Here is a 21,941-nt window from a genome sequence, read left to right on the forward strand (position 1 = left end):
ATTTGTGAAAATGTGGTATTGAGGTCCCCTGTTAAAACTGTCTTACTGCTTGCTTGATTTTTCATGTTCATTGCTGTTGTATATAGCTGGATCTGCTGATATTTGGTACATATGTGTTTATGATTGTTATCTCTTCCTCTTAGCTTTTTCCCCTGACAAGTATGTAGTCATTGTCTCCCTTGATCATTCTTGAAGTCTACTTTGTCTGCAAATAGAATAGCTACCCCTGCTTTTTCTGGGTTCCTGTTTCCACAGTGTGGAATATTGTTATTCAGCCTTTGACTTTCTGTCTATGAATTTCTTTTTGAGTTACAGATGTTTCACTTATGCAGCACATTGTTGAATCTTGTTTCTTGATCCATTCTGCCAGTGTTTTTCTTGTTATTGGTGAACTGAGACCATTTAAATTAATAGTTATCTGATATGTATTGACTTATCTTTGTGTTATTTCCTGTGGTTGGTTCTCTTTTTTCCTCTAAGATTAATTGCTTGCCTTGCTTGGTGGGTTCATTTTGTTGGGGTTTGTGGAGTTGTAGTCTTTGTTATTTCTTTCTACGATATCCTTCAGAACATTTTTGGAGCCCTAGTTTGGTGGTCATGAATTTCTGAAGGTGTTCTTTGTCATGGAAGTATCTTATTTCACTACTTATTGTGAAAGATACTTTTATGGGTTACAACAATCTGGTTGGAGGTTGTTTTCTTTTAGAGATTGAAATGCCCTACTCTATGCTCTCCTTAAGGGTTTGTGTTGAAAAGTCTGCTGTGATTTTGATGGGCTTTCCCTTGTAGGTGATCTGTTTCTTCTAACAGCTTAAAATATTCTGTTCATGTGTTGAATTTCTGGAATCTTGACTATTACATACCTTGCTGTTGACTTTTTTACATTGGCTAACTGGAGTTTTATATGCTTCATTTATCTTTATGGCAAATTATTTTTCCATGTTTGGGAAGTCTTCTTCAATTGCTTATGAGAACAGGTTGCCTATGTCATCTGCACTGTCTCCTGATTTTTCATTGATTCTAATCAATCTGTATTCTTTTTTGCATCATCCAGCAGCTGTTTTATTTTTTTATGGTCCCTTGCTGTTTTTAAGAAATCTTTTTTTCATAATCATTAATTACAAACCTGTCTTCTAGATCTGATATTCTGTTCTCACTTTGGTTCATTCTACTTCGATACTTTCAATATAATTTTTAATTTCTGAATATATTTGAATCTGTTAAATGGATTCTATTTTTTTCATATGTTGAGCATTCATGGTTTCCATCATTTTCCTAAATACCTCTTTTTGTAAAAACCCATCTTTCATTATAGCCATCATCTTTGTAGTTATCTGCTAAATTATTCCTGATTTGATTTTTTTTTCTAGAACCTCATTCATCTACTTCACTTCTGCTTTGCTTTGACCACTTCAAAGAGTCCAAGTGGGTGGATTTCAAATTGTTCCATCTCATTGCATTGTGGGCTTGCCTTTGGTGAGCTTGAAGTCTGAAAATGTACCTGCCTTCCATGTCTTCTCATTTTTTTCTTTCTTTTCTAATTTAATTTCTGTGTTGATGCTTTTAAATTGTCTATGATAGGTAACTGTATTGCTAGTATGGAGAACCTGTAGGAAATGACTTCTTCTGTCAGAATTTGGCCAAGGGCCTGGATCCCACAGTAATGTCCTGCAGAAGTGCAGCTGAAGGCCTAGAGTCCAAAGCAATGTCCTCCATGACTCCAGCCATTGGCCTAGAATCCACAGAAATATCTTATGCACTGCACTGGGAAGGCCCAAAGGCCAGTGGTGGAAGCTATAAAGTTTGTGCCAGTGGGGTGAAGGATTTGTGTCACCAGGCTGAGGGTTCTACACTGGAACCAGAAAGTAATGCTCACAGCATCAGCAAGGAATCAAGCTCCTCCAGTGGTGAAAGAACAGGCAATCTGGCAACAGGAAAACTACTCACAACAAATTTCTCCAAGAAAATCAAGAGCAAAACAATCTTCCCCTACAGTCCTCTTTTTATATTTTTGGCAACAATCCTCAGGTGGAATTCAGTTCATCTGGGCTTTCCAAGGATGACCATTAGTTAACCCACCACATATGGGGATAATTAACTAAATCTGGTACAATTACTAAGCTCCTTAGAAGTAGAATAAGAAGTGTTTGTTTGGTACCAGGAATCAAATTCAGAACCTTGCACTTGCAAGGCAGGCATGGCACCACTGAACTAAATCCCCAGCTGGAATAAGTACAATAATAACTAATTAAAATGTAAAAATAACTTTAATCAAAATCTTCTGATTTTAAGTTTGATGCTACTCATTGATTACTGAATATGTGTACTCTATTTACTTATACACAAAAAGAAATTAAATGTGGTGAATTTCTTGTTTTACCTTTTAATGTCTTTTTGTATTTTTCCTTTTAACATCTTTTAATAATTACATTTGCTACATCATAAAATCATTGATTTATTAGTCATTTCCTTTGGTGTCACATTCTTCTGATGTTTATGTGTTTTGAGATGTCAGTTTAATGCTTATTGAAGACATATCCAAAGAGGTACTGCATTGCAATTTTTTTTTAAGTTGGAGGAAGACTGATTTGCTAAATAGAAGGCTGAAAAGAACTCAACCAGCTCTTCCTTGTTCTTTGGCCTTTATTTGCTAATTTAAGGTCATATGACTTTATTTCCAAGATCAAATCCAGGTTTAAAGGAAATTAGAATTAAATATGATTTAGAGACTCTCCTTAAGAAAAATATACAGTAGTTTTTAAAAATCTAAAATTAAATATGAAAGTTTTTATAATGAAAAATGAAATTATAATTTTAAAGGGGATCAGAGATGTTAAATTTGTTAAATTTGTGATTCCTTTTTTAAATTTTACAAAAATATGTAATGATGTAATCACATCCCAGAAACTTAGTTGTAGCCTATGCTAGTGAAAACTGGCATAAAAAATAGATACATTGTCCAATGGAACAGGACAGAGGCCAAAAATAAACCTATGGTCAACTATTTTTCAACAAAGGTGCCAGGAACACACAAAGGAAAAATAGTTTCATCAATAAATGATGCTGAAAAAATATGGTATCTACATAGATAAGAAGAATGAAATTGGACACTTATACTATACCATATACAAAAATCAACTCAAAATTAATTAAAGACATACATGTAAGACCAGAAGCCATAAAATTAGTGGAAGACAACATGAGAGAGCTCCATGACATTGGTCTAGGCAATGATTTCTTTGATATATCCCAGAAATCATAGATAATGAAAGGAAAAATGTACAGATGGGATTACATTGAACTTAAAAAGCTTAAAGGTTTTTTGCTTGTATCTCAATAAACCTACCACTTTTGCTCATGTAAAACAGAGCCTCATTTGTTGAGAGAGTGAGAAAGAAATACATAAACATGTTGAAAATGAAAGGAAGTTTCTTACGAAAACAAATACAACTATATTTGATACTGGGAACTTTGTGGAGAACTTATCCCCTAAAACTGTCATCTCACTGGATGTAAAAATAAATTTCTTGTCTTTGTCTATTTGTGCTTTTTTTTCTTTTCTTTTTATCCCCACACTCATATCCAATTCTGGTACTTCTTTTCCCCTACTTGGTATATACATATTTTTTTCCTTGTGTTTTACTTTCTGCTTTTCTTAGTTCCCCCTTTTTTCATCCTCTAGTCCCTTTCTACCTACTCAATCTCTAATTCCTGTCATTTGAATCCATTCATGTAGAGGCAGAGCTGCCCTGTCTTTTCTAAGCTGATTTTCAAATCTTTAAAACCTACAGATTCTGGGAAATGCCATCAATCTGGAAGAGAAATGCAGTCACACGATGCCTCACTCATCAGATGGAATTTCAGGGTGACCCTGTCCAATCACCACACCTGACTTATGAAATCAGCCAATGATAAAACTGATGGCAGGAAAACTCCCTACACAATGTGGAGAAATAGCATGATCAATGGACCAATGGTGATGGATAGCTCTTCTCCCACTCTTAGTCCAGGAATTTTGGCTGAAGGGATTTTCTGCAACAAGGATTAAGTTGTCCCACAGATAAGATGACAACACTACCAGTTGCTGAGCTGTGGGTTTATTGCTTGCTGAGGGATAACAACCTAATTATTCAGTAAAGCAAATTATTAGCAACATCACAAGGCTTTAGTCAATTTCAATGGTTTTTCAATTAAGCAGACAGCCTGGCATGTGGATTAAGATTCCTAGAACTATGAAAGAGTCTTTTCTAAAATAAGAACATAATATGGAAGTAAAGTAAAAGGGAAGGTATATATAAAGGCTTAATAATCCTACTTGTCATCTGTTCATTGTTACAGTTCACTATGATCCTAATTCTACATACTCATTTTTTAATATATGACTCATTTTAATATTTAAAAATGAGCAGAGATCTAGGTGCAAAAAAACTGGGTGACATTAATATGCCTGTTGGCATTATCTCATTAATCCCCATGGTATTTCTGAACGATGCATGTAATGTATTTAATCTGCATTTTACAATATGAAAGGAAAGATATCCCAAAACTCTTTAACTGCTGAAGGCCACACTTAAATGGCTCAGTAATATACTTAGAAGCTAGTTTTACTAACAAAAAATTATCTGAGATAATCAAAAATACAGTCCACTCTTTGATGACTAGAAGATTTATCTGAAACTAAATGATGATTTAGGCAGAAATAAAACCATCACAATTGGATGTTTTGTGTCTTTAGGAGATTTTCAACCCAAAAACCTGTAACATTTCATGTAACTCCTACTGAGATCTCAAACATTCCAATGAAGATATCTACCAAAAAGTTTCTTCTGTGATACTAGGGATTACAGCCAGAGCCATGCACATACTAGGTAAGTGCTCTACCACTGAGTTATATCTTCAGCCCTTTTTACTTTTCATTTTGAACCAGTCTCACTAAGTTTCCCAGAATGGCCTTGAATTTATTATTCTCCTATCTCAGGCTCCTGATTGGCTAAGACTCCAGGTATAAACCAGAGTAATCATCTCCAAAAAGGTTCTTATAAAGAAAATTGGGGTGCTAGAAATATAGCTCAGAGGTAAAATGCTTACCTGATATGCACAAGACCCTGGTTTGATCTCTAGAAATACAAAAGAAAAGAAAAATAAAAGACTTATTTCTTCCCTATTACAAAATTCAGAAAATCATTTCTACAGAAAATAATTCATAGGCCTGTTGAATAAATCGTTGCATTTCATAGATCAAAATTCATAGACAACAAAGCATCTAGGAATCAGGAGTCAATGACTTCCTAGAGATTTTGATCTAGGAGCAACAATATATGGTATGATAATAATAACCATGGCTACATCTGCATAAGTTAAGGCAAAATCACCTCCTTTATGTCCCCAGTGTTTGGCTTATCCTGATGAGCAGGTATTTAATGCACAATCCTTGACTGCAAGGGGAAAATATGTGAATAATCAATAAAATTCAAATGTGTCTATGTCACTTTGCCCCAGTGAATCTCCATTTGGAGGCAACACTAATATTGTCTGAATATTTTGAGTTCTTTCCATTACTTGATGTTCGTCCAACCAAGAGAGTTCCTCTATCTTCAACAACAATTTCTTAACCCTATCAACATCAAGATTTTGCATTTGCAACTGCCATGAAGATGCTTTAATTGAACAGATAGCCAGTAATTCTGTGAGTTTCTAACTTTACTGAGTACAAGCAACAGCAGGAGTATATGTTTAACACAGACTCACAGGCCTCCAATCATTGTGATTCAGGCAGAAGAGCATTTAATCAAGAACCCCAGAGAATTTTGATACAGGCATTCTAATGGCCTCTTACAAAAAAAAAAAATAAAGTTTTTTAAGAAGGCTCTACTCTACAGCTTAAAAAAAAAAATGGAGACTCAGAAAAGTTTCTTACCCAAAGCAACTCATTCATCTATTCAGCCATTAAAAACAAAACAAAACAAAAACAACAACAACAACAACAAAACCTTATGGTGAATACAGATCTCAGATATTATTGGTTTGCACAGAATTGGAGCCCGGTCTGGTCTCCAATTCATTGCTATTTCCATTCTGCCTATTGCTAGATGTTATGGAAGTTCAAAACAATACACAAGGCTGGCAAAGGGTGGAACAAGTAGTATTTGGATTCAAATTTAAAGGATGAAAGAATTTCAGCTATAAAGATAAGGAGAGGAAAACTGAACCAGGAAGGATATTGATAATTGTACGATTACTTTTATTCAGAACTACAGGTCATACATAGAGCACCAAATGAATACATCAAAGATAGTACTAGAGTGATATAGCTCAGGATTCCCCATTCAGCATAGTTCAAGGAACCTCAAAGGATTACCTTGTTCTCACTGCCACATGAAAGTCTGCTGGTGCTCTCATTGGAAACCAGACTTCCAGAAGCAGCAGCAACAGAACCCTGAGCTCTCCTATCCAAATTCCCTCAGGTCTGGAGAGGCAGCAGCCCTAATCTGAGCACCTTTGTACCCCAGGTCTTCAGGAGAAAGAATCTCTTCCTCTCCAATAGACAGATAATTGTTGCAGAAACATGAGGGAATAAGACAGAAAGAGTTGCATGCTAAAACAGACAAGTAGAATAAATGTGACTTAGAAAAAGTTCTAAGGATACTGGGGCCTCATGAGAACAGAGAATCACTAATCAAGAAGCACAAACATGGAATGATTTCTCAGGGCATTTTTGTTTTCACTTCAGACTGCATATTATAACCATCTAAGGATTTTTTAAAAATTATGTCTTGGTATTCTCACAGATCAATGGACTCAGGAGCTCTAGGGTGGAGTTTGTGCAATAATAGATGTGCAAAAGTTTACCAGGTGGTTCTAATGTGCACCCTGGGATGTGAATCACTGATTTAAAAAGCCATGGCTTGAAGATAAAAGATGCAAAATAAATGTGTTGTAGCCAATGAATTGATATGCAGGTGGCTTTGAATAGAGTGATTTCATCCTGAGACCAAGAGGCTCCGGAAGAGAGGCCTAAGCAGTAATGGCAATCTTTTTAGAGCTTTCAGTGATACAAACAGTTTGCTATAGAATATAGGTTTACCACCACTGGGCCTAAGTAATCCTAGGTACAGAGTGAAGTTGTGAGTCAGTTGATTTAAGAGTGACACCTAGGGTTTTTGTTTGTGGAGGAATTGTGTTAGGCTGGATGCACTGATTTTTAACAGTAAACAAATTCTTTTATTATCATCCCTACTCTTCAAATAAGGAAACTGAGCCATGTATAGGTAAAATTGCCTACACTGTTGTTCAAATAAGTAAGTGAACATTAAGGCAAACTTGCAATGGAATATATTCAGTTAATTTATAGGACACTGTCTACTTTTAGGTCAAAATCATTAAATACAGACAATTCCATGTCGCTTATCTTAATATATTCCCATTCCATCTTGTTTTTATTTGTGTTTCTTCTTCAAGTATCGCCTGCTATACAAAAAGGCTAATTGTATGTTGGCATTGTTTGTATTCCCATAGAATCTTCCTCCAGATACTAATTCTAACCTACCAGGAATATCTATATTTCTCCCTCAACTTAATCTGTTTTTATCAGTTCCACTTGATAAAAAGTTAAAACAAACAAACAAAAAATGCTGAATAAAGAAATGATCCTCCATGGAAAGAGAATTTGACAAATAATCTAGGACTGCCAAATTTAGGAAAGTGAATTGGAATTGATTTCCCAGCTTTCGGGTTTCTGTGGGAAAAAGGAGAAATTTTTCAGCAAATGAACAGTCTGTGAACTTCACTTACAACTTCTATAATAAAAGCAGGGAAGAAGAGAAAACTTCTCCTTGGATGTTTGCCTATTAAGAGTTATTGTACAGGAAAGTGCTTGTGATTACCTTAGTTCAGTCTGTCACACTATGTCAAAAGTTTAATCTGATTGTTATCTCATTAACTTCATATTCTATTAAGTGGTATTTTTATTCAATCCCACTATATTGCTTTGAGTAAACTCCTTAAAGCAAAGATTGTTTCTGTCTTAGCCCTTCAGTACTGGTGTCTTTATTACTAGCACCTAGTATGAAGTAAAGGTCAATAAATTCTTTGGAAAGAATGAAAATGTTGGAGTGATGTTTCCATAATACAAGCAATGGCTGGTTTTCTAAACCAAATGAGGATAAAAAGCTTTGTAATATTGAACATTATAAATGAAATGATAATATTCACATAAATATATACATAGTATTCATATAAATAATATTAACATAAATGAAATAACAATATTAAATAATATTGAAATAATATTGAACAACTCTTTTATTTCATTAGTAATAGATTAGTAAAGGAGGATCTTTACTACTTCATTAGTAAAGATCACATTGTTCCTCAATTCTGTAATTCTATTGCACAGAAGAAAGTACAGCTACTCTTGTGCACAGTATAGTTAACACTTCTGTTCCTTTTCTCACATCTGTTCATCAGTCCTTTCTACATTTATCCAAGAGTACACCAGAGAAGAGCAGAAAATGCAAAATTAGGAACCAAATCACAAAGAATTCTCAGAGTACTCCTCAGGGTATCTGTGTCTCCCTGACCACATGAGACTTTTATAATAGCAAGGCTCATAGGGTCAAAGTGTCAGAACAGAGAAACTGTAATCTCTTCTGGCACTGCCCAATTTGGTTTAGAAATAATTTCTCAATCATATTTCCTTCCAAGTGGGCCACATTTGCATTGGATTTTATTGAAAATTCTGTTCTTTCTTTTCTTAAAAACAGTTGGAACTGTTCAGTGAAAAACTGGCTTCTCCTAGATAAATCTGGTTTCTGCTCTGGAAGGAAACCAGATAATAGCATCTTCTTAGCCATGTCAGACTTTTCAAGTTACTGCTTGAGCTAGCAGCAGACCTTGTTACCATCCACATGGTACTGGTTTTACAGGCATGCACAATGCAAGAATTACAGGATCATTGAGGTTTCCACTTATATTTCAGAAGAAGCTTTGGGAGGCCAGGCAGTGTGCCCCTGATAAATATTCAACTGTGAAGCTGAAAGTTCAGGGGAGACCCCAGCAAGTTGGAGATGCCAAAAAATGTCAACAGAAGAGCTGCTCCAAGAGAGAGGCCTCAAGGCTACAAAGCCCTTTGGAGTTCATATCTCATCACAATTTGCTGTGAGTGCTAAACACAGAATCACAGGATATATTTGCCCAGCTGGGTTTTGGTCTTGATTTAGCCCCATTCCTTTTATCCCTTTATTTTCCTTCTTCGAATGGGAATGCTTGTTTACTCTTTGCCACTGTACCTTGGGTGTATTTAACTTTTTTTAATAGGAGCTCACAGCCAACATTTTGTCTTCAGTCTCAGGGAAGACTTTGGACCTGGACTTTTCAGCAATGCTGGAAGGGCTAAGATTTTAGGGATAGAGACATGTAGGTAGAAAAAGATGAGGGGACCCTCCAACCCACCCCACAAAGGAGTTTAGACAGATGGCTGACTGGGCTTGACCACCTGTGAAGAGCTGACAGCCTTCAGACTTCCTCTTTACTCTGTATCCTGCAAAGCTTGGTTTGCAAAAGTTAAAAGAAAAAAAAAAAAAAAAAAAAAAAACCTGACTCTAAAGTGAAAAAGCCCCCCAAGACCCTGCCGCATCTTCCCTAGTAATGAGCCAATCAACCAGTCAAGAAGGGAAGCCCTCAGCCCAGAGACAGGATAGGCACCCCCAACTGCTATAAAGTCAATACCTCATTAAGCTCCCCTTCAACAGTGGCTCTGTTTCAGGTACCCTTGCCTGTTTCTCTGAGAGAAGGCAGCCGTACTCTTGCATGCTTGCTGAATAAATGTACAGACTTTGCTTCTATGCTTTTGATCTCTGACTCTTCTACAACCTTCTGCATCGTTGGGAGAGTCAGGCCAGGGATCACAGGGACTCTCTGCCTGTCTGCCAGTGACAAGTGTTTGGTGAATCTTAGAGATGGACTAAAATGTATTTTGTATAATGAGATAGTCATGATCCCTTTGGGGGCTTGGGAAGAATGTTACAGTTTAAATTTGAGTGTCTCCAAATGTCCCAAGTGTTTGGAAGGTGATTGGATCATGCGGACATTATAGCCTATTTGCTGTTACCACGAGGGCTTGGTTGTTCTAGGCCCTTTACAGCCCTCTAGAGCTTGCAGATTGGTCACTAGGAGCATGAACTAAGAGGCTGTGTTCCTGACCCTAGCTCTCTTCCTCTCTTCCTCTGCTTATGACTGCAGACTTGTTCAGCTTGGGTTGAGCTATTTTCCTCTGCTATGCTCATCCACCATGCTGTTTCTACCTTGAAGCCAGCAGACCATGGACTAAAAGTGTGAGCCAAAATAAATCTCTCCTTTAAATTATTGGATATTTTGTCCCAGTGACAGGAAAGTGACTAAGATAATGAGTTCCTTACACTAATGCAGGAAATAGGAATCTCTCTGAGTGGAAAGAAGACAAGGCTAAACACAGACGATTAAGGCTGGTAAGTGTGATACTGTGAAGTATTAATTCTTTTGTTCTGTAATCCTGTGGGTAAGGAGACTGAGGTCAAATTTCTTTTAGAAGATGATGACCATGAAAGATGTAAAGTTAGAGTTACAATCTTTAAAGATTTCTTAAAATTATTAAAGTTTTCTTGATTAGAAATTTAATATAACTTTAAAGTACTCTAGGAAAATGACTTTTTTCTCTCCTACATGTAGTAAATGTGTGGGTTTTCCCCTTAAAACTGAGGCTTTCATTAGCCAGCCCACGCAAATGTTGGTGGTCTATAGTTCTCAACTGAGATACTACTTGAAACTCATCCTTATTGTGAAGAGAGCCACTTTTTCCAATGTGTAGCCTACATCTAATTACTAATCTTTTCACGGTTCTTCTCATGAGACTGGCTCACATTTTTTTGGTGATTACATCCCAGGTCAGTTCCGTGCTTTGTGTAAACTTACCTCCTCTCCCCATGTTCATCTCAGAGTTTGTTTCCCATAAAATTCAACCTAAAACATAAGTATAGCAACAATTCGGCAATAATAGTGATGAAATGATTCTGTTTATTTTGGAAGTTCTGTGAATGACGAGGTTAGATTGAACTAGCCATGTAAGGATTTGCTGATTATATTGCCTCAAAACGGCAACCATACAACCATAGGAAATGGCTCCCAATGCTTCTTAAAGGAAAAGCTTGTTAACTATTTCATTCAGTGATATACAGGCAGACTGTCTCTATGATTTAAAAAAAAAAGCCCTGATTTCTACTCTGCTAATTTCTAGAGTATAAATATTCCTACCTTGCCTGATTTCAGGCATCACCTGTTTAACAAATGGGCTTATTAGTTTTACAAACATTTCACAGAAAATTATTGGGGACTACTATTAACCACCTCCAGTACATCACTCATGTGAATACACTGGACCAGGATATGCACTAAAGTCACAGACAGAAAATCTGACATAAGTATGTCAATGTCCTAGGTTTGTAGCATGAAATTCAAAAAAACGTAATGATTAGACAAACCAATCCAATTTGAATGTGAATACACAGAGAATATAAGCAGCAGATACCAGGTTGTGAAAGTTCTGATAGCAACCAGCAGATACAGTAATGTCACAAAAACCAGGAAGTGGTAGAAACTATGAGTAAGCAGTTGGTAGTGCGAGAAAACCAAGTGGTAGCAAAAAGTGAAACTGAAAGACATTCCAAGTAATACAGAGAGAGAAGGACAGTGAAGCTATCTTAGTAGCAGAATCATATAGCAGAGAGTAATCAGTTCATACTATGCACATTGACAAAAGCATCCTGAAGAGGTGCGCTCACACCTAGACAACCATGCAGATTCTTCTCCAGCTGAAATCCCCATCTACCTTATTTCCACAATATCCTTACAGTCAAGGTTCTGTTATTTAGAGATATTCTGTTTCCTTCAAAGATGTGATTTTATTAATTCCAGTTCACGATGTGAGCTAAACTACAGGCAAAAACAAACCTGGAGTACATATATGCAAATGCTGTTGATATCGACAAAAACAAAACAGAATAGAAATGACAGAATCTCTGTAACAACAAAAAGAAAACAGAGCCATTTTCTTTTGAAGGTCTAAGCATTCACTGAAGCAACTTGATTAAATAACTCCTTTACCCTGCTAGTGAAGGGAAAAAAACTGTTTAATTTATTTGACAAATATTTACTGAGTCTCACTTCTATAAGCCTGACACTGTGTTGGGCTCTGGGCACAAATGGGAAAATGAAATAGCTATAGCCTTTCCACTGTGGAGCCTATAGTCTAGTTGGGGAAGCAAACATTTGATTTAAAAATGTCCATGGAGGGCTGGGGATTTAACTCAGGGGTTCTGGCACCTGCCTCACAAGCACAAGGGCCTGAGTTCGATCCCTGGTACCAAAAAATAAAATAAAAATAAAAATGCCCATGGAAAACAAAGAATTCAACTATACTAAGTGCTCAGGAGAGATACTGGGTTGGAGAGGTAAGAGAAAATGTCCCTGAGAAGTAATAATAATTAAAAGCCACATCCTAATTATTCAGATGATTCAATGAAAAGAGAAAGAGTACTAAGGAAAACTAGTAACAACATGTGCAAATGCATAAGCAAAGGAAGCAAGTTTCAAAGTAGCTTCAGTATCACTTACCTGTAGAATCTCCATTCCTGACCTATTTAACTAGAATTTGCATTTTTAACAAGATCTGCAAGCAACTTGTACATATTTTAAAGTTTGAGGCTCCAGTGGGGCTGGACTCATGATGTGAATTGAGGCTGGACAGATAGAGCCCAGCACCCACTTTCACTGGCTATGTTTAGAATTTTGGCTTTTATTGTAAAAGTACTGGGAAGTCATTGAGGTGTTTTAATTTGCATTAGGTGATGTCTGAGGGGATCTAACTATAATGTAGAAATGTACTAGATAGAATTAAAATTATATGTAATTTGTAATTAAGCTATTACAATGATCCAGGCAAGAGAATAAAGGATTTGCCCTTCAGAAGTAAAAATGAAGATGGAGTTGAAATGAAGTGAATAGATCTAAAAAATATTAGTGTTACTAAGGTGTGGTAAGAGTTTAGATTTGAGAATGAGACAAAGATGTAATAAATAAGATTACCTACACAAATGATTTTCATTGATTTTTTTTTTTACTGTTAATATTTACAGCAACAAAAAAACCTAGGAAATGCTCAGTATTTGCTGAATTTGAATGGGAAGGTTAAGGTAGAAATCATGAGTTTAGCTTTGGAATTATTGAGAATTTTTATGGGTTGAGTTGTGCATCAAAATATATGTTTAATTGCTAACCCCTAGTACCTGCACATGTTATATTTTAATAGCCAGCCCAACTCCATCTTGTGCCCAAGTGACAGTTTGTACCTGCATTAGAACAAAGTGCTTGCATTTGGACAAAGCTCACCTAGTGTGTGTGAAACTTCCTTGTGCCCCCCACTAACCTGGCATGGCTCTGCTTCTGTAAGATTCCTCTTGCTCTCCTCTGAGCCCTCCCAATTAAAAGTATGATTTAAAAGGAGAAATCAAACTGTTTCCCATTGCTGAGGAAACTTCTGGGTGCTAGCCACCCTTGGCCACCAGCTATAATAAAGGGTTTAAATCTGGCACATCTCTATTGTTGGAACTCGCTCATCCATAACAATCTTATCTGAAAATAAACTCTTTGTAGATGTAATCAAATTAAGATAAAGCCATGTTGGATTAAGGTGAGCTCTTAATCTTATGATAGGTGTCTTTATAAGGATGATCAATTTAGAGACACACATAAAGGCCATGTGAAATTAAAGAGAGAAGTTGAAGTAATGTATCTACAAGCTGTGACTGCCAAGAGTTGTCACAACCACCAGAAACTAAGGAGAAGGACACTAAATGAATTATACTTTAGAGTTCCAGAAGAAACTAAGCCCACCAAATCCATGATTTCAGGCTTCTAGCCTCCCATACTGTGAAAGAACAAATTCCTATAGTTTTAAGCCATCTAGTTTGTAATATTTGGTTTGGACAGACCTACGAAACTAATAAAGGAATGTATTTCCAATACCCAAAAAGAAATGTCAACAGTGAGTCTGAAATTTGTATCTGAAATTGAGAATAACCCTAATGAAGATTTCTTTTAGCCAAGACTTACTACTATTAGGATAAACACCTTTGATTACACCCCTCCCAATGATTATCTTCTAGTAAAAATGACTTTCCTCATTTATTATGAACACTGTAGGAGATCCTAAATTCCCTTTGACAATCTGAAAGCTAAGAAAAGTAAGACATAAGAAAAAAGCTAAAAAAAAGAAAGTATGATACAATAGGGAACATTGGGAGAATTTTTATATAAAATTGCTCCAATTTCTGCTTTTAGGGGAAAAAAATGTATTATGTCTTGAGATTCATGTGTTATTTAACTAATTCCAGTAGCTGTTCAGAGTCTCATAGAGATTTTCTTTAATTCAGTCATCACTTCCTAGGAAGGACCAAGAGATAACCTTTCAGGGCCTTTTCTGGGATGTAAATATCATTATCAATTCCCTGTATGATTATAAAGGGCATTCTCATTTATCAAGGACAAGTCTACCTCCCAGGCCAAGCAGATATCAGAGATCAAACTGCTTCAACAAGTTCATAATCAATTCTGCTCCCTATCCAGCACAGACTCCAGTAAAACTGGGCCTTGAGTCCAGAAAGAATAACTTAATGGAAGTGCGTACTGCCTGGGAAGGAAGAAATCAGCTTCATTATTTTTAGGTTTTTGTACATAACAGCTAGCTCTTTCCTCAGAGCTAGCCAAAAGGCATTACACTGGGCTGGCCCTAAAGAATACTGTCCTCAGGCTTGACCATGAATTAATGATCCACTGTGGTCCTCTTTACATACAGACAGATTAAAATGGCTGCTGCCGTCTATGACTGCACCACCCTCACTGTGCCTGATTTGTCAATTGACTGCTGCTTCAGGAGATCACATCTAATCCAATTGTCCAGGATTTGATATCATATCTTCTTAGACATAATGTATGGGCAGTGTGAATGTGTTCCAAGTTAGTCCACCTAATGTAACCCAAATCACTTAAAAGCAACTATGAAATTCTATGCAAAGCTCTCTATTGAGATTCCTGGAACATACAAAACTACCAGCCAACTTAGAATCTTTTCCTTCCTCTTCCTGGTCCTCTCTCTATCCACCAGCTGTGCAATTAGCAATAAATATTTTCACTATTCTCAGCCAAATTAAGCAAAAATCCTCCAAGCAACATGCACAGGTGAATTTGTGCAACAGCCAATTCTAGGTTGTCAGGAAGAAATGGTCACGGGGTCTCTGGACAGAATGTCCTCTCCCACTGGATTCATATGCTTTTCCTCAGCTAGTCTTACTTCCAACTGCTTAATTCAATTTTTATGCTAAATAGTTCTCCCTCTACAGTCTTAAGCATAAGTCAAGGCCTTGTTTATCCCCTTTCTCTGGCCAAAGGAAGGTAAATATTTCTAATACGAAACTTTATCAAGAAACAAAATAATAAACAATCCATGTATATGTTACTACCCAAGGGGACTTAGGAAGCAATTTCACTTTTTTGGGTAGAATACAGCATAGATCATGGCCCTCCCCTTCTGCTTCTCCAGCTGGTATCCCCAACTTCTATACTTGATGCTGTAATCATGTTAGAATCATGTGTTGCCTTGTGCAAGCTCACTAAAACAAGGCTCTCAAATGGGTTCGCAAGGACAAAGGAGAGAAGCAAATAACTGAAGACTGGGATCTCTGCTCTGATAAGAAATGTTTAGGATCACCAAGCTAGCTAAGGGAGTGGTGAGATGTTTAAGGAAAGCAGCCCTGGAAATTGGACTGCTCTTCTACCTTTCTTCTCATCCTCTTTATAGGTGCCTGGGGCTAACTAGATAGTCTCCTTTCCTGTCTCTAGATCTGAAGTGGAAAGGAGAAAAGAAAGGGCACTTTAAGCAAGTTTGTACTTGCTCAGCAGTTGGTAAGAGCATGGACTCTACTCCTTGAGATAATATAGGCTCTTTCTTAAGAGAATATCAAGCAATCAGGGATTCTTTAGCTAGGAGCAGTAGTTCTACCCTTAAAAACCCTGCCTGCTTTTACTGACACAACTTCAATGAACTGAAAGTACAAAGGTAACAAGAGTGCAGCAAAAATAAACAAGTCTTAACTATCTTACATATATTGTATATAGCTTTTCATGGATAATTGAGAACAATTGAGCTGGAAAAGAGAGATGGAGAAGGGAAGGTGAGAAAAAGGAACCAACCAGGAGAGACACAAAATGACAAAAGCAAATTAAGCAACAAGAACAAAGTGAAAAGTGTCAAAATTCCAGCTTACAAGGTATATGATAAGGCTACAGGGATAAAAACAGCATGGTACTGGCACAAAAAAGGAGAAATTTCATAGTGTTCATTATGTATTGCAAACATGTATTAATAAAAATTAAATATTTTTTTAAATGGTCAATACTCTACCATCATCAACAGACTGGTCACCCAGACCCCCTCACCAAGTCAACAAATAAACATTAGTGTTTTAGTCACTGGGACAAAATACTTGATACCCATTGCTTAAAGAAGAAGAGGTTATTTTGTCTCACAGCTTTGGAAATTTTAGTCCATGGTTGCCAGGCTCAAACATAGACATGGCATGCTGGAAGGGCCCGCCATGGAGGGTAGCTGCTCATGCCATGGTGATGAGAAAGCAGAGTGAAAGGATGAGCTGAATAGGGATACACACCCTTTCAGGTCATGTTCTCAGTGACCCACTTACTAACTGCACATTTAGCACATTTGGTGCATTTAGCACATTCAGTATAGCACACCCATGACACCCCAGATCTAAACCACAATAATCAGAGTTAAACTACACCATAGATCAAATGGACTTGACAGACATCTACTGAAAATTCCACCCAACCACAGCAGAATACACATTAATTTGGACAGCTAATGAAACCTTCTCCAAAACAGATCATATTTTTGGCAATAGAACAGACCTTATAAATACAAGAAAAATTGAGACAGTTTTAAGTGGTTTAGATATAAATATCTTGCAAGAGCCTTCTATGTTCAGAGGTTGGTATTTTTGGAGGTGATTAGATTATGGGGGTGTAAGAGCTGTCTTGTGGGGAAGTGGGACCTGGTCAGAAGAGGCGAGTCACTGGTGACTTGACTGGGCATATCTCCCCCTGGCTCCACCCTTTTCTCTGCTTTCTGGACACCATGAGGTAAGCAGCTTTTTCTCCACTATTTTCTTATTCTGTGCCCTGCCTGTCTTGTAGCCAGCATACTATAAACCAAAAACATGAGCCAAAATAAACTTTTCCTCAAGAGTGTCAGGTATCCATTCCCAGCAATGAGGAATGTTACTAAGACAGATTTCTTGCATCTTATTGGAATAAAGCTAGAAATCAACAACACAAAAAAACTATAAAAATTATATTAAAATATGGATATTTAACAATTCACTTTGGAACAATCACATTGTCATTAAAGAAGTCAAGAGAAATTTAAAAATTCCTAGAATCAAGTGAACATGGAAACACAACATAGCAGATTTTGTAGAACGCAATTCAGTAGTAGTTCTAAGAGGAAAGTTTATAGCTATGAGGGCCTATATTTTTTAAAAAACCAGACAGGTAGCAAATAAATAACCTAATGAAGCATCTCCAGGTCCTAGGAAAAACAAAAATAAAACAAAACCCAATAGAAGAAAAGAAATAAGGATCATAACTGAAATTAATGAAAGAGACTAACCTAATACAAGGATCAATGAAACAGAGTTAGCTCTTGATAAGCTCTTAGCCAAACCAACAAAAAGAGAAAGAACACCCAAATAAATACAATTAAGGATTTTAAAAGAGAATGTTAAACATCCACTGAAATCCAGAGTGTGATTAGAGGCTATTCTGAAAATATATATTTTAATAAATTGTATAAATGGATAAATTTCTAGACAATATGACTTACAAAAATTGAACCCCAAAACTATAAAAAATGATCAATATCAAACAATGAGATTGAAGCAGTAATAAAATCTCAACAAAGAAAAACTCAGGATCTTATGAATTGACTACTGAATGTTAACAGACCTTCAAAGAACAACTAACACCAATGCTCCTCAAATTATTCCATGAAATAGAAAGAAAATGAATGCTTCCACATTCATTATATGAGGCCAACATCACATTGGTACCAAAACTGGATAAGAACACAACCAAAAAAAAAAAAATGTGGAAGGAATTATACACCAGTATCTTTGATAAATGTAGATGCAAACTGAATTCAACAACACATTATAAAGTCCATACAGGCCAGGCGTGGTGGCGCACACCTGTAATCCCAGCACTTGGGAGGCTGAGGCAGGAGGATCACTGTGGGTTTGAGACCAGCCTGGACTGCATAGTGAGTTCCAGGTCAGTCTCAACCACATAGTGAGACCCCGTCTCAAAAAAAAAAAAATCCATACACCATGAAAAAGTTGGTTTCATTCCAAAGATACAAAAATGCTTCACTGTATGCAAATCAATAAATATGATAATTTACATAAATAAAATCAAGAACAAAAGTTTCGTGATTCTCCCAGTAACAGAAAAAACTTCCTACAAAATTCACCATCTTTTCTTAATAAATCTCTGAAGAAACTGAGTAAAGAAGGAGTACATCTAAACATAATAAAGATATGACAAACCTATAGTCAACATCTTACTATTGGTGACAAACTGACAGCATTTCCTCTAAAATTAGGAAGGAGATAAATTGTCCAATCTTCCTACTACTATTCAATATAGTGCTTGAAATTTTAGCCAGAGAAATTAGGCAAGACAAAGAAACAAAAAAGATACAAATAAGAAAAGAAGTCAAATTATTCTTCTATCAGGTGATATGATCCTATAATTAGAAAGCCCCCTCCAAAATATAGCCCTAAAAATCCATAAAAATTCTTTTAGAGATGACAAACTCAACAAAGTAGTTAGAATAGAAAAATCAACATTAAGAAATGGAAAGATATGTCATGTAAAGGTACAATAGCCCAATGAGGAAAGTAACTGTATCGTATACCTAAAATGTACTAATAAAAATATACACAAAATAAATCTAGTCACAAAAAAGAAATCAATAATTTTAACACCAATAATTGAATATCAGAGAAAGAAATCAAGGAAACAATTCCATTTACATTAGCAACAAAAAAATGAATATGTAGGAATCAACCTAAGTAGGTAAAAGAATGAAAAATACAAAATAATGAAAAAAGAAGTTAAAGAAGACAATAAAAGATGGAAAGACTTCCCATGTTCATAGATTGGTAGAATTAACTTTTAAAATGGAATTCTTACCAAAAGTAAGCTATAGAATCAGTGCAACCTTATCAAAATTCCAGTGACATTCTTCACAAAACTAGAAAAGAAATCCTGAAATTCATACAGAAACACTAAAGAATCAGAATTGCAAAACAAATTCTGAGCAAAAAAGAGCAAGGCTAGACAAGGCATCAGAATATCTTATTCCAAATTATACTACAAAGTCATAGTAACAAAAACAGCATGGGACTTGCACAGAAACAGATTTGTACAACAACAGAATAGAATGGAGAACACAGAAATAAATGCACACAACTATAGCCATCTGATTCTTGACATAGGACCAAAAATGTACACTAAAGCAAAGATGGCCTCTTTAATTAGTGGTGTTGGGAAAATTGAATATTCACATGTAGAAGATTGAAGCTAGGTCAAGTGACCTGGTAGAAAAATCAATTCAAAATACATCAAAGATCTAGAAATAAGATCTTAAATTTTGAAACTGCTAGAAGAAAACATAGAGGAAACACTTGAAGTCAGAGTCACAAGCAAAGACTTCCTAAATAGGTCTCCAGTAATAAGACAACACTTCCAAATTATTTCATTCTTTCTTCTAAGCTCTCAAACTTTCTCTTCTTCTTTTATATATTCAATCTCTTCTTTCTGTGGATTTCTTCTCTTTAGCCTATAGATACTAACTCCAGCTAAATTCCATTGACCTTGTACTACTCTTGGTAATTTGTCTCGTTCCATTCTCTGACAAATTTTCAAACAGCAGTCAGCCATCACTTTCTGTTTTAATTTACTTTACTAAAGACACCAATGCTTCCATATTACTAAATCTAATGAACAGTTATTTATTTCTTTATGGTAGAAATGATTCTTTTTGGTTCTATGCATATTTCCTTTACAGATACTGTTACCTCCATCTACTCTTTATGATATTAGTGTTCCCAAAGGTTTATTCTCAGCCTATGCACAGTTTGTAATTTGGGCCACACTTGTGGCTTTAACAACCATCTATCTGAAGATCAGGCTCTAGCATATACCTCTGTCTGAGATTTCTCCCCAGAGCTTTAGGCACATATATCTATTCTTTGTTTGGTTTGATTTGGTTTGGTTTGTATTTTTGAAACAGGATTTCATTATGTAGTTCAGGCTGGCCTTGAACTCATTATGTAGCCCAGGTTAGCCCCAAACTCATGGTGATCATACTTTGGTCAAAAATGATATTTAAGCAACTGTAACTGAAATAATCAAATACCTTAGATAGTCTAGGACAATTCTGATTGCGAAATCATATGTTCTAGTTTGCAACTCTGAACAGCTTGACCTTCTAACTATAAATTTAATATAAATGGTATATACCAAGAGAACATAAAAGAAGCAACTAATTCTGTTGGCAAAATCAAGGGAAACCTCACAATGGAACATTCAGTTGGATCTTGATGTGAATATACAATTTTTGTTCATAAGACAGGAAACCACATTCAAATCAAAGAAAAAAATATGAGCAAATGAAAAGAAGTGAATGAGATAACCAACAACAGGGGACAGAAGAACCCACAAAGATTAATGGTTGCATAGTTTGGATCTGAAATGGTCCCTAAAGCATCATGTGTTTTGGAAAGTTATTGGATTATGGGAGTGATATAGCTGACTTGCTATTAGGAAGTGGGGTCTGAGCAGAAGAGGAGGGTCACTGCAATATGATCTGGAAGGTTGTATCTCCCTCCTCAGCTCCTCTCTTCACTCTCCGCTTCCTGGCCACCATGATAATAACAGCTTTTCCCCACCAGACTCTTCAATCATGTTCTCTCTGTGTTGGAGCCTGCTGATCATGGACTAAAGTTTCTGAAACTGTGACCCCAAACAAATCTCTCCTCCTTTAAGGGTGTCAGGTATTGCATCACAGGGATGAAGGAGGTAACTAAGACAAAGGCTACCGAATGATGGGCACTAGGTAGCAGAGAGCTTTGTAAAGAATGTTGATTACCACGTTGATTTCCATCCTCTCTCCGATTCACTAGTTCCCAATACGTGTGACAAACTGGACGCATAAATCACCCAGAAAATTTGCCTAAAATACAATTTTAAGGGTCAGATGTATATAATTCGATTTAGACTATTTTTAATGGCTCCTTGGAATTGTCTCATGAAATTTATATGATGAACGCTTTTTGGTAATTGTGACTTTGGAAAATGAAGTAAAACCTTCTTAGGCTTGTTCCACTGGAATCACAAAGATATAAAACTAGTAGGATCAACCGTGGAAAATTCCTCAGAAACAAAGTCGACTGGTTACCCTATATCCATTGGCATGTGGACTCTAGGTTTACTCCTGCTCTTTCTATCCATTACCCATCATTTTCAACCTGCAAAAGCAATTTTATTATTCTAACCATAAAGTAATATTATTTTCTAAAGCTTATCTAAGAGGTGAGACTTTCTTTCTTCATTCAAAACTGCTAACCTGGAAAACAAACAAAAAACAATGGCAGGCTACTATTAATCCTTTTGACTCCTATTTTTCCCATATGAGCTTTCCAGCTTTAATAAATTTACTTCTGACTAATTTTAATAGCTGTGTAATGCTTTAGTATTTGGCTCGGGAGACGATC

This window comes from Fukomys damarensis, unplaced genomic scaffold, assembly GCF_012274545.1.
Source record: "Fukomys damarensis isolate Sample0158 unplaced genomic scaffold, DMR_v1.0_HiC HiC_scaffold_24, whole genome shotgun sequence".
Taxonomy (NCBI): domain Eukaryota; kingdom Metazoa; phylum Chordata; class Mammalia; order Rodentia; family Bathyergidae; genus Fukomys; species Fukomys damarensis.